General features: G+C 36.3%; 1 protein-coding gene across 4 annotated transcripts in view; it reads right to left on the bottom strand.

The window, feature by feature from the left end:
- gus (splA/ryanodine receptor domain and SOCS box containing gustavus) overlaps positions 1 to 15,249 on the bottom strand; it is a 99,199-nt gene that overhangs the window by 9,523 nt on the left and 74,427 nt on the right. The gene's annotated exons all lie outside the window — the stretch shown is intronic.

Genomic DNA, 15,249 nt, shown 5'->3' with positions numbered 1-15,249 from the left:
AAATTATTCGATGCATCCGCGTTGAGCAGGTATGTGGCTCCGACGCAATGGCGAACCATTAAGTCACTAACGTGTAGTCTACAAACAGACAAGCTCATGGATTTGCCTAATTGATTAGGCCAAACGAGCATTGTAGATGATGTCATTCGATGGTGGAGCCTCGAGTGTACTATGTATGATGGGAAGGGACGGCTAGAATGCACGCAAGCTACAAGGCCGTCTGCCTTTCCGTCGCCTAGAGCGGCGGCATAACAAAAACGGGAAGTGAAAGGTAGTGAATGTGTCCCCTCCGTCGCGGCGTCACCTCCGACCGTATCCAACTTCTTCATCGACCAAATCGCTTCCACTTGAACTTGCAGTCGAGTAACTTACTAATTGGCTCATTATATATCAAACAAGAAACATTTTGTAAAGTGCCTACATTTTACGCAAAATTCTATGTCAAGATTTTCAGCCGACTGCCAAGTTTACATGGACACAGTTAAAAAATAAATACGTCACTCCGTAATTACGAGCCATGGACATCATAATATTATTATTTATTATCTAAATATATAAAAGGAAAGGTGGCTGACTGACTGACTGATCTATCAACGCATAGCTACTTTGGACGGATTGGGCTGAAATTTGGCATGCAGATAGCTTTAATGACGTAGGTATCCGCTAAGAAAGGATTTTTGAAAATTCAACCCCTAAGGGGGGTGTAATAGGGGTTTGAAATTTGTGTAGTTCAAGCGGACGAAGTCTCGAGCATAAGCTAGTTATATATCTATAAAAACACAGGCGCCACCCGGAATTCCCTATAACGTATCGGTATAAAATACAACAGAATATAAATTTAAAACTCCTGATTTTGACATTGCAACGTCAATTTAACAAATAAAAAAGGTATTTTTCCGATTCGACATTATGGCAAAAGATTAATCTATTCGCTGACTCACTACAGGTTTTGAATCGTGGGAATTCAACGATCAGTCAGGACACATCAATCGCGCGACGGATAAATATCAAAATGGAAATCGGTGGTTTTAAAACGTTCGAATAAACACAAGACTTGAGTGCGGCTCCGTTCAGCGTAACCGTTCGCGCCTGGTGAGAGGTGAATGGATTGGAGTGTTGCTAGGCCGACTACATTAGCGTGTGCCAGCGTGCCCGAACAATGAACTAGACAAAACGACGCACATTCAGCTGTATTAAAAGTATACCAGATGCCTATAAGTTGTTGTACCTCTTCGACACAGCACAACATATTGAGTTTACAAATGCATCCGTTTATGTTTCATTCGCTTCCTTTCTAAGTTTCAGAATTGATAGGACAAGATAATTCAAAAGAGTGAATTACACTTTAGTTTTACACATATCTTTGTGGTTTGTTCATATCATGACATCTTCTTTAATTTTTATAGAAAGTGTTACAATAAAACTTAAAGCTAGCCTCATCTAGTACCTAACTGATTATCTACTTATAGCTAGCCTTATTACAAGTAATTTTTTAATGTATATCATTCGATCGTTGTTTCGATCATTCTGTCTCTATAATAGCGGCACGCTATGATGGCCGGTTTGACGTTTGTCCGCTCATGAAGTTCCGTATTAATTGATAACGACTTTGAAGGAAATAATTGTATTACTTTATTGACGATAGTGATGTGCAGAGATTCATAAATTTTATCGAATGTAGTTTTAGGTTTAGGACTCAAAATTTATTTATTAAATTGATTTCTTAAATGTATACAAGTGTAGAAAAATCAGTTTGCACCATTTAAGGGGTGAATGTACTTGTGAATATGAACAATTTTCACTATGTGGACAAACCTCTGAAATCGCAAAAAAATATCAATAAATTTTTAAAAATGGAATCTAATACGATCGTCACATAGGATCGCTGGCTAGCACAACTACTACCTCCGGCAAACTCGCGTCAATGCTCAATGCAAAACAAAGCAGTTTCGAATTGACGTTGCTTCGAAAAGTATAAACTGTCAGTGCAATGCGATTGTGATATAGTTTTGACCTGGCTTTGGATTTCAAATATTGATACTGCATTACTGTTGACCCTTGCTCGTTAATTTGGACTCTGTTCAAGCCCTTTGTTGTGGATTTCGTCGATATGACCGAACGTACGCAGAGAACTGTTCTAAATAGTCAGACACGTGAGTTCCTAATACGCCTTCGTAACTATTTCGATCGTGAAGCTCAAAATGGAGGGCCAATTTTACCTATAACGTCAGTGGTTGAACGCGTAGCTGATGCGCTTAATATTGGACAACGAACTGTTAGACGGATAACTAAAAAAAATATGGCGAGACTGGCACAGAAGAAAATAAACTTCACACACCAAAAAAGAGAAAACGAGCAAAACCAGTCGTAGGCATCGATAGCTTTGATGCCGATGCTATCCGAAGACATGTTTACGGCTACTATTTACAGAAGGAGTATCCAACAAGAAAAAAGTTGGTGCATTCACTGAAGGAAGCTGGATTATTCTTCGGTGGGGAAAGTTCTTTAACGAAGATTTTGAAGACCATTGGATTTCGATACAAAAAATGTAACAAACGCAAAATATTGATGGAAAGATTTGATATAGCGATGGCAAGGTATACTTTTTTACGGCAAGTGAAAGAAATCAAAAATTGGCAAAATGTTGTGTTCTTGGATGAAACATGGCTTAATGCTAACCATACTGTAGGCCGTTCTTGGAACGATGACACAGCAGCATCTACTTCCAAAGTTCCTGTAGGAAAAGGATCGCGACTTATAATTTGTCACGCCGGAACCATCAACGGGTTTGTCGAAGGTTCTCTCATGGCTTTTGCGTCAAAAACCACTGGAGACTATCATGAAGACATGAATGGAGAAAAGTTTACTGAATGGTTTACCTCAATGTTGTGTAGCCTCCCTGAACCATCTATTATAATTATGGACAACGCCCCATACCACTCGATGCAAATTGACAAGCCACCTGCCCAATCCCAAAAGAAAGCTGATATCGTCGCATGGCTTCGTAAAAATGGCGTAGATGCAAACATGAATATGTTAAAAGCGGAATTAGTACGTCTTTTAAAAGAAAACAAACCAACCAAGATCCGATACGTCATTGACGAAATAGCATTAGAACATGGGCACAGAGTTATACGGTTACCGCCTTACCATTGTGAGTATAATGCGATTGAGTTGGTGTGGGCTCAAATTAAGGGATATGCTGCAAGACACAATACAGAACCCCCATTTACCACAAAAAAAATGCTAAAATTATTAGAAGAAGCTTGTGAACATGTGACTAAAGGAGACTGGGAAAAGGTTGTGAATAGAACTGTTAAATTAATAAGGGAAGATTATGAAAGAGATGTGAAAATAGATAATATTATAGAAAACGAACATATAATTATTAATGTATGTGATGATAGCAGTGACGACAGTGAAAATAGTAGTATGGACGAATCTGATTAATTATGGCCTTTTGTGGCACCTTTTTCGGTATCTTTTGTATTCATATGTTTCTTGTGTGCATATAAAGTATGTATATTCATTTTCGTTCAAATATTCAGTTCGTTCAAATAAATTAAATAAACATATACATTTTTGTTTTATTAAACCTATTTAATCAGGTACAAAAACAAAACTTAATTGTTTTTTGTTCGAGAATAAATTGACATTCCACATCACTATTGTAATGTGTCAAACCGGCCATCATAGCGTGCCGCTAGTGTAATTAAGGACATGAGTGACAAATTGGTCGTTAATTTAAACGTAAATTCAAATTTGATGAATATGTAGCACATATCATGGGTGAGATAGACTGACGATATGAGTACATACCCTAGTCGACAGCGACAGATCGGTAAACCAATATTAGGGCAGCGAGGCCAGACATTGTGTGACCTAAACCCACACATTGAAAACTTATAGGTTATTGACTGGTTTACGACTCTGGCATGCTACCTCCTAATAAATCTCGAACAACCCATATAGAGTGTTGCCATTGATGACTTAGGGGCTTTGAATCCGAAACAATTATTTTATCTATCAATATCAATAGCTTAAAATTCAAAGAAAATTGCGATCATTCGGATCTCAGACTGCTATTTATACCGTGATGCCTTAAAATAAAATATGAATACCAACTACCGATTAACTGATACACTGCTTTCCGTGAACTTCGAGTCTAGCTGATCTAATTTATACCTGCGTCAATTCTCAGAACAGACACATGTATCTGTTAATAGTTCTTAGTAAATTAGTTTTATCGCAATTTCCCAATGACTAAGGTAAGGTCACGTTTTGAGACCAATACAATAAGTAAATGGACGCAAAACATTACTTGACCAGGGGGTATAAATTGGAACAGAACTTGATTGGCATCGTTTAATTTGTATACCTAACAAATAAAAAACACAATTCACAAACGAAATTGAAACGTCCTGAAACTGAATTGAATACCGGACAGCCCGCGAGGGAGGATTAATTTTATTAATTGAAATGGAGCACGCAGATTTATGAGCCGTTATTTAGTTGCTTTTGATATAACAACGTAATAAAATTTTATAACGATTCTATTTTCAAATGTACTGTGTTGCTAATAAATGTAGTAAAAAGTTTAGGCATGTTGGTTTAAAATACAAAATAAAAAATACTCTTTAACATATCAGGTTGGACACGTTACCAAAAATGCAAAAAGGAAAACATATATCCGACACCTGCAAGAGAAAACATCGTAACTCACTTTTTAGCGGATTTTGAGTTACAATCATATTCTTGGTCTACATAACATTTGCTGTTATTTTTGAGAACACCCCGGTATCTAAATTCATTCGCGTTAAGATTTTAGTCAGTGGATAAAGATTCCAGTCAGCAGCCACTGAAGATACTAAAAAGGTATATTTAGTTACAGACACTTACCTTTGAATGCCATCAATAAAATATTACGTAACTAAAATTGTAATGTAAGAGACCCTCTTGTTCTCGGCAAGTATTATTTCGAATTAAATTGCCTTTCGCGGCGTAAGGCAATTTAATTCGAAATAAATAGTGCCTGGGGTATAAATAATGTCTTACAATTTTATTGAAATATTAACACTACACTGGATTACATTATGTCTGAGATACAATGTCATTTCATATTTTATGGTGGAATATAATTGTATGTCACAAAAATCATAAAACACTTATAATAATAACTTATAAACTACACGAAGGTGTATATTTTCTCTTGTTGACAAGCATTTTCAAAGTTGGATAGCGTTCAGGCTTAACATAAGTTAATAAGATTTTTTTAAATCTTGACGCGCTCTCTTGTAAAGTTACGAAAAATGAGATACGATGTTTTTCCTTGCAGGTGTCCCAAGTTGTATTTCGACATTAAATGCATTACTAATTGATTTTTCACTGCCGAATAAATAACTTCTCTTATAAGAGAGACTTCTTTAGTACTAAGTATCCGATTTTCGGTATTTTATCACTTACAACATGGTCAAAAAACCGGCCAAGTACGTGGCTGGCCACGCGCAGTGTAGGGTTCCGTAGTCACAATTAACCTCGAAAAACAGATATAACTCCTTAACCTGTGAAGTGCGAAAACTACTTAGCCATGATAGTTTTAGCCGAAAACGAGAACGGAATTAGTTTGTTAAGTTACTGAGTAGGTACATGGCGCAACGTCTCACACTTTGCTCCAAAGACTCATTAACAAGTTTCCGTGCATACGCTCTTAAGAGTTTAGCTTGCAAGTTAGAGTGTGGAGGGAGTCTCTAAATAAGTAGGTATGCCACGTATTCTTTTTGTATCGTATCTGACATCACCAAGTTAGAATCATTAAATATAGGTAGTTATCTCATATAAACCTCATAGTAGATATCTATACCAAAACTCGAATTGTTATAGGCATTTTTTGTTTTATATATTTGTCACATTGAATTCAGAATGATGAAGAGGTAGATCTACTTTATACGTGTCTAAATCAAAGATAATATAAAAGTCAAAATAGGCAAAGCTCATATACCGGCCCGCTACCACGGCTGGTCTAAATAAAGTAGTATCTACCTAAAGAAGAAATGACTCTGAATCAGTTTAAAACTCCTACAAACATATTATGAGAAACACATATTTGGATGTTCGTAATCATAATACAATGAAGTCGAAAGTTAAAAAGTTAAATTTACAGCAAGTATTGTCGCCCAATTCACATAAATCGAAACAGCCGGAGAAAGTGTCGACCCGGCCGTAAGGAGAGCCTTGCGAAAGAGACCTCTTCAAGAACTTTGCCCACACCTTATACGGTCTGAGTAATGAAAAAAATTCGACCCGCACTTTCGATAATAAAATATATTTATTCGGATCAACAAGATTTACCCTACTTTGGGGTCAGTGTAGTTTATCCACGAACTCCAATATGAAAAGTAGTTTGTGTAGTATCTGCTACAGAATAAATAGTTTCTAGTCTTTGCAAACAATGTTAAGCATTTCAAACAGCACGTTGCGTTTTCAAATGTAGTTAATTTAATAACCACTCAAATTATGCTCAATATTTAAATCGAATCTCAATACTGAAGAACTGTCTCCAAGTGAAACAATTTAAATAACAATTAAATAATCGCTAGGGCGTGTCACAGTAACCTTGTAACCGTTGCTGTCGTTGCAACAGGCCTTGTGTCAAGGAAAAATCTACTTAGCAGTTTCCCTGGCCCTGAACGGACACTTGTCAAATTGATTTTCGTAAGAAATTTTTCTAATACGCATATTTAAATAACTGTAAATCAGCGTCCTGCATTTATGCATGCTAACGCATATGATGCAATGTATTATACTGAGCTGTATACCCATTTGGGGTGGTGTCACAGATGAAAATGTTACATTTGTATGCTTTGTTTTTATCTGTGGCACCAACAACAAATAAACACATTTTCTTTCCTTCTTTTTAAAATTTTTCATTCAATAAATTATACACACTAATATTTTATTTACCAAAGAATGTTTAAAAAATAAGGGTAGATACAAGACCACATCAGAACATCGGTTCTTGTTTTGGTCTAATTTCGTTTTATTAGTATAGTTTATATAAATGTTTAGGTAGGTACTGTGGTTCAAGGCTATCGCGCTCTGTTAATAATGTTAATGAATTCTCATTTAACGATTTCATTCATTTCATTTCATCAACAATATAATTAAATGATACAAACTTGAATTGACACTCAAATTAATTCATTAGAACTTAGTTTCTAAGGCAAAGAATGCGGTAGACAGAGAGAGAAGAGCCGGTATAAGTAGAGCCAAATTAAAAAGTGAAGCCATGAAATTAAAAAGTTTTGACGTTTATAATTTTGGAGCATGCGGGTTTATTGATAATACCTTGTCTAAGTTTTTTAATTAGGATCCTATCCTGCTCCTGAAATATATAAAACCACCCGATGTTTACCCGTACTTCCGATTAACGGATCGGAGTGCTCATATTATAATATAAGAAACATTGCATTATGATACGGGTGGTTGCATAACGCGGCAGTGACGCGTGCGTATGTCACTGTATAGAACATGTCAAGGATGCGTCAACGGCGGCGGCTTATTTTATGCTGGCGATTAAAACCACGGCCAAACATTATAAAATTATTATTACTAATGTTCCGAACATATAAACGTCATTAAACTAAAACGCCAGTTGAACTATTCACAAAAACATCTCAATGACTCGCAAAGATCTAGGCGAGCCGCAGAGAACAGGCAAAAAATTTCTTAAATGGTTTATGACCAAAGGAAAATAGCAACTGACAGAATGTTTTATGATTATCAGATTAATGTTAATTGTTAGACAATATATAAATGAGTTTATGATAGCCGTCATTGGTGGATTTTTGTTAGTAAACCTCATTATTAATCGTACAGACTACATAATTCAATCACAATAAAAATCGGGACTACTTTGGTACTGAATATGAGTAGGTACACCTAAATTTTAGAGTATTCTAATTTCTAATGTAATATCTCATCCTCTTCTAATGTAATATGAAAAGCACAGACACAGTTTGACAGTTTTAAATTTAGTTTAGAGCTGTAAAACCTCGTGACTTTAGCTGCCACTCGAGAGCCTGTTGTCTTTTGTGGTGTGCACTAAAATTTAGTCTATTAATGTTTCATCCTTTTTTAGCAATATTAAAAAGAAAAATCAAAATTTGATGCAGCTATATTCTACATATAATATAATCGGCGCCATTGTGGAGTAATTCCTTCTTTTGTTATATTTGCTTTAAAGTGGCGATTCCAGTACTAGAAAAACTCAACAAAACTTTTCAATACTTTATAGTTCATACCCTCTAATGAGAAAAACCAAGAACTAAAGTAATAAAGACAAGAACAGAAAAGATAAGTGGTAATACAAAGGCAAATAATGAATGTCATGTAAAAGTAAAGTAAAAGTATAACAAATAGAAATATAACAAAGATGGTTTGCAAGTACAATAGGCGGCAATATATCATAATTCATATTTAAATAAGATAATAATTTCTTTTAGTTCTACTCTGGAATCTGGATACTGATATTAGTCGTTTTACAACTTTACAGGAGATGACATAAGACTTCGACAAATATGGTATGTAATTGCAAATATTTTTTGCGGAATTGTTGTTCGCAACTTCCGCGCAGTTGTCACACAATCGTTCATTTGCTTAGTATATCTTAGAGCAAACGTATTTTTCACTAGATGATAGTTGCGACTTCGTTTGCGTGGATTTTGGTTTTTAAAAAAACTCTCGGGAACTCCTTGCTTGTCGGAGATAATATGTAATCTATGTCATTCTCTAGGTCATTAATTTTACCATGCGAAAAGTTATGATCCATTTAGCATTAAGGTATATAATATGGGTAGTGACTAGTGATTGTATGGTCAGAGGCACAGCCTAGGTAGAGGTTAGGCAGGAGGTAAAAAAATCTAGGTTTCATACTAAAAATTACCTGATATCTCACTCTAGATTCTTGAGATAGTAAAAATAATGGTTGTATTTCAATGAATTGTTGAACTAAAAAAGGTTTTACTAGTGTTAAAATAAAATAACAAACAAGGTGAACAAAGGCATATAAATGGCAGTAATAAATAATGATTTAAGTGCAGAATACGAAATCTAATGAGTCGGATTGACGTTTTATGTTATGATTTATATGAGCATAGTTTGTTTAAGTAGGTATCATCATCATCATCATCATCATCAACCGATAGACGTCCACTGCTGGACATAGGTCTCTTGTAGGGACTTCCACACGCCACGGTCTTGCGCCGCCTGAATCCAGCGGCTCCCTGCGACGCGTTTGATGTTTAAGTATAGTGATATTGTTTGCTCATTAGTTTTCTGCAGATGGAATCAGAGACTGCTTTAAATATTTTAATAGAGAAAACTTAAGAGCATTTAATTGTCATTACTAAATGCCTTGCTTGCATCCCGGGGAAGGACATAGGCTACTTTTTATCCCGGAAAATCATTGAGTTCCCACGGGATTTTTAAAAACCTAAATTCACGCGGACGAAGTCGCGGGCATCATCTAGTTGGTTATATTTCAATGAAACACTGAGAAAAAAAAAGTTTTACACGTGTTTCAATAAAATAACAAATAAGGTAAACAAAGGTAATAAATGGCAGCAATTAATGATTTAAGTGCAGAATGCGAAATCCAACGTGTCGGATAGACGTGTTATGAGTTATAGTTGTTTATGTATAGTAATGCTATTTGCTTCTTAGTGCGCTGCAGGCAGATTGAGGGTTTGCATTAAAGATTTTACTACAGAAAGCTTTATTTTGTGCCCCTATAGTAAAGAGACATTTTCTTACAAATGTAAAAGCAAATTAGTTCTGCTTCTTTTGAACACGATTTCACCGATAGAAACCAGTTCAATGCTTTAAAACAATGTATGAATAATTTCTCAAAGCAGAGAAATATTTCTTGATTATCGTTTGTCTGTGGCGGCGAAGCTCTACTGTGACCAAGAATTCAGAGTAGCGCTCAGCAAATTTCAAACGTGTTCGCTTATAAAGTTGAGGTGGATATGAACCTAATAAGGACTAACGTGTTTGAGACGAGGTCCGTATGAATTCTAATAATATGCAACTGATGATATCACAATGTATCGTGTTATAAGGAACCTTAAGACAGTCTCTGGGATTAAGCGGTCGGTTGGCGGATTCCATGCGTATGCGCCGGTAGCTGAGGGCCTTGACAGCAATGCGCGCGCGCCGTAGCGTGTCAAGGGAGCGCTGCTTTCGCCGCCGCGCCTGCATCAGGCCTACATAAACTGTACATGAGGGTAAAACCTGAATACCACTTTAATCTTACCATATAGGTACATCAATGACTTAACAAGCATTAATTAGTTAGCTAGAAAAAGTTAACCGGGCATGTAAAACACCGCCAATCATTTTTATCAGTGCCGTAGAACACGGTTTTTAAAATCATTTCACGGAACTTTTAGTGAAAAATTAAGAAAGGAAGGAAATAAAGCTTTGAAAATGTAGAGGAGAAACTTGGTCATTGAGTATTTGGCTGAACATTGGCCTACAATAGGTATTAACAGACAAGGTAAAAACAATTTAAACATGGCCTTCGCACAAGGGAATTGTGTAGGCTCTTGACGCGTCGTCGCGTCGTATGAATTACCCGCGCAGCCGTGCCCATCGCAAATTCAAAAAGACATTACCTTATTGTACATGGTGGTCTCATTGTATTTAATAGACGCCTTCACATGTTTTAACTTATTCATTTACTTAGCAAGGAAACTGTTAGAACCGGTTAATTCCAAAGCAGCTAATGTAAAGTTTGCTGGAAGACACGCCGGAAGGAAGCACTTGGAATGAAAGTTATCGGCAATGTGTTAGTGTTGGGTACCCTCAACGTACTTCTTACATAATTATGACGAGCCTACCTATCCTAGCTAGAAATATTCGATATTGTATTAATTGTTCAGCTAAGAACTTCAAGATGGTAAAAGCGAAATCTCAAAAAATCTGACGTTGGTATATTATGAAAAACTAGGTAAGTACAGCTGTAGCTTCAAGACAAAGCCGAGCAATCATTTAAGTGGCTGTAGATGCCGCGGGGCGAACAAAGACTGCCCCCCTTAACCACCCCGTTCCCGAGTCTCGACAGATAAGCACGCCCTCCACCTTAAAAATGCCTTCGCAATACTCAACCATCTCGCCTTCCAATGAAATACCGATATTTCTACGCTTATGCGTTTCCTAATGTATATCTAATGAGAAATAAATAACTGAATCGAAAAAGCATTTTAAAAAAGCAAAATCAGGAACATCTGTAATTTAAAAACACCCTCTGGGGGGAAATAAGCGTCGTACCACCCGCGGAGTTATAAGTTGCTCGTCCATGCTTGGTCACGGAATTGTGTATATTTATAGACACGAGGAATTACAGCCAAAGTGAAAGTAATAACGCAGTATTTTGAATATTTGATAAATTAAACGCAAAATATATTATGATACCAATATATAATACTTTTTAAATGTTCTAACAAAGGATTATGCTGCAATAGTGGAAGCGAAAGCGGAAAACCCGTGGTTCAAAGGCATTAAAAGAATAGAATAGATACTGTACGTACGACAAAATCAGAGTACTCTGGCATAGAAATGAGATAGTACAAGAATATAATAAAAGATAGTGGACATGAAGAGATTAAAAGCTGCCTGTTAATTTTAAGGAGGCTTACTAGATCATACACACAGGCTAAAATAGAAGACAAGATAAACGAAATCGTAAACTTCTCGACATAAATCATAATATTATATTGAATGATGTCGTCTGTTATATCAAACATTTTATGATTTATGACAATTATTATCATGCTGTTATTTTGTCATTCCAAACATTGTTTAATATGTTTGAATAAATCTAGATGATTTGGTACCCAAAAGCTAAAACTGCAGTGACATTTACAAATAGCGAGAAAACAAATGGCACTTTTTAGCGATTTGTTTATAGTATTTAAGAATTAAAATTTTGAGTCCTTGATGTACAAAACCGGCCAAATACGAGGCAGACTCGCACACCGAGGGTTTCGTACTCGGGTATGTTTTTAGACATATTGCACGATAAATTAAAAACTATTATGCATAAAAATAAATAAAAATCTGTTTTAGAATGTACAGGCAAAGCCCTTTCATATGATACCCCACTTGGTACAGTTATCTTACTTTAGAAATCGAAAGTACTAATTATTTTTTCATGAACACATTTTATTTCCTTTATGTGAGGTAACCAGAAATTCACGGTTTCGGATTTATTCCTTTACTTGTGCTATAGACCTACCTACCTGCCAAATTTCATAATTCTAGATCAACGGGAAGTACCCTATAGCATTTCTTAACAGACACGACAGACGGACAGACAGACTTCGAAGTGACGGTTTTTTCTTTTGAGGTACGGAACCCTTAAAAATTACCAAAACCTTGAAAGTCTATAGAATAATAATAATAGGAAGTAAATGCAACCCATTAAAAAACATGGATAAAAAGAACAATACACTATTATTCTGGAGTTAAATTGATAGCTGTAGTTTTCTTTATAACAGGTAATAATTAAGTTGTTGCAACAGTGAAAATGAGCTGAATCTGCATTGTTTGAATGGCAGCGTTTAAATAGTTTCACTCGGAATTCTTAACTCGATAAAGTTCATAAAGGTTCGGCTGTTGGATTCCCGGGCATCAAAGTAAACAGCAACAGAGCAAAGATCGTCAGACTCGAGCTCAAAAAAGAAAACAAGCAGTGAGCAGTCGATTGTTTCATTTGTTTTTCTGTGGAAGGATCGACGATGCAGTTGGAACTGGAAACCGGTATAATAGTAGCGGCGCGATGGGACGCTCGCGGGTGTCGGCCGTAATGTTTCTGTATTACCACAATGTCATTATAGATTCTTTTAGTTACAACAATCTTTATTGATTTATTTGTGTCTTATTTTCTTACTAAGCACTGTGTTGTAAATGTGTGTTTAGATATGAATATGAAACAATGGGCTAATTTATATACAAACTACTAGCCCATCATTTCCATGTCATTAATGTACTTGACACAATGGGTAGTAGATAGATTTACGGCTAATTAATTCATCTGTGATCTGTCGATAAGTTACTTGGCAGCACTATTTATCAACTTTGCTAACTTATCAACAGATTACAGATTAATTATTATTATCGATTAATGATTATTAATTTCGGCCACTATGATTTTATATTGATATTCAGTAGGTTATGATGACGTTCGAAGTTGATATTCCGGTATTGAATGTATGGGTGAACTCTTGAGGAAAAAGATTGATAAAATAACTAAGAGTTTATTACATGGCAAAACAATCCGTGACTTACAGCAATTACAGTGGCCTGTGTATAATTGATATTAGGTACGGATAGTCAGGATGCGTATAAATGAAAAAATGTATAGTGTTGTTATATCTATAAATAACAGAGAATAACAAAGGGCGAAAGATAAATCGTGTAGCATATAATATGTGCTGCACGGGGCTGGGAGTGAGGTCATTGACACTCACCCCGGCGCACACTGGGGCACAGATACAGGACGTGCGTGAGTCACTAGTGGGGTTACCAGCTGCCAGAAGCAAAAACTACCCTCAGCGGCGCGTGTGCGTGCATTAGCAACTCTTTAAACTAATTATAATTGGGTTAGTTATTATTTTTGTTAACCATAAACATAGTAGGCCATCGATGTTTCAATTTAATTTCAGTATTAAATAGAACTTGCGAAGTATGAATATAAATGTGAAAGAATTGTTTAGTATAATTGTGGCAGTCATAAAATCAGAACAGAATGAAACTTTTCATTTAATTTTTAAGGAAAGTAAATTTCTTTTTGATTGCGATTATAAATCAGGTTTGGGAGACAGTAACTTTTTCTTCTCGAAACAGAATAAAATGATCAAAGTTTGTTGTAGATTATACTATTATGCGGAAGTTACGGCTGACATACTTAACTTCATTGGGCGAGCATTTGCATGTTTGCCATAAACGGATATATAAACATGTCATTGTAAAATGCGCCTATTTTATAAATATACGTAATAGCGATTGTGATGTAGGGAGTGAAAGCGGCAACATATGCCGACCTCATTCGCTTTGAAGTGTCGATCTGTCGCCATATGGTACATTCTGAATTTATCTGATTGTAGGTCGTCCTAAATAATCGATACCTAATCGGATTTAATTGGTTGAGTTGGTATTGGTGGTATTTAAATGAGACTGGAAAGTGAAGTAGAGTACAGTTGCAGTTATAGTCAATGGGATGCTGTGTTTAAAGGGCGAGGAACTAAAACAATCGGCCTTCACCTAGGACTCGCTGGGCATCGATCCTACGCCCGTGCTTGCTTGACGAGTGTATTTATAGACGATGCTCGCGACTGTGGAGAACACAAATATGTACATGCATAAGATATATATAAAAATAATATTGCTTTACCGTGTTAAAGGGATATTGCACCTGGTGCATCTTTTATGAAAATAGTAGGTACTAAGTACCAAATATATAAAAGCCAAATTACGAGCAGTGTGCGGTTCGTGACTCACGTAGTTAACTATCAAACTTCAAATGCGGAAAACAAGCTTAGGAGTGACGTAATTGGTATTGTGGTTATTCATTAAAACAAGATCGACGTGAGAACAATCGTTTCAAGGAGAAGGCGAGCGTTAGAGGAGTCAGTGGTCGTAGTTACGTGTTCTCATGAAAATGAATTGTTGTGTCTCGAGACGTCAATAACCTCGTCGGTACGGATCGTGGAGGTTGCAATAAATACAACATCGGCGACGCTGCCCTGGTCAAGAGCCTTTCAAGGCCGGGAGGCGAGGCGGGGAGCTCCCCACATCTGTGCCTGAGCCATTATTGCCCAGCCGTCTGCATTCCACCAGAAAGTTGTTCTTCATGCTGTAGCATTATTTCTTTTTATGGTCTTGTCAAGGCAACTTCATAGGGGTTCCTGCCTGATATTAAAAATCTAGGTAGATATATGCACCTACCCCAAACATGTTGTTGCATAAAGCTTATAAATTGAACTCCTAGTGGTTGAGAGTAAGAAACGAGAGTAAGAAACATGAAGAATCCAATAACAACTTTGAATTTGAAGGTTAAAAAACCTTGAAATGTTGGGAGGGAAAATCACGGCCACTAATTTTGTTAAGATTACATGTGCTCGGATCGCTGGTTTCGTAACTTAGTCTCTCAAGGTTACACATAATAGCTTTGTACTTCATGTTAACGTT

This window comes from Maniola hyperantus, chromosome 19, assembly GCF_902806685.2.
Source record: "Maniola hyperantus chromosome 19, iAphHyp1.2, whole genome shotgun sequence".
In the NCBI taxonomy this organism is placed as follows: Eukaryota; Metazoa; Arthropoda; class Insecta; order Lepidoptera; family Nymphalidae; genus Maniola; species Maniola hyperantus.
The sequence above is the reverse complement of the archived record's forward strand: the minus strand, read 5'-3'. Positions and strand labels throughout refer to the sequence as shown.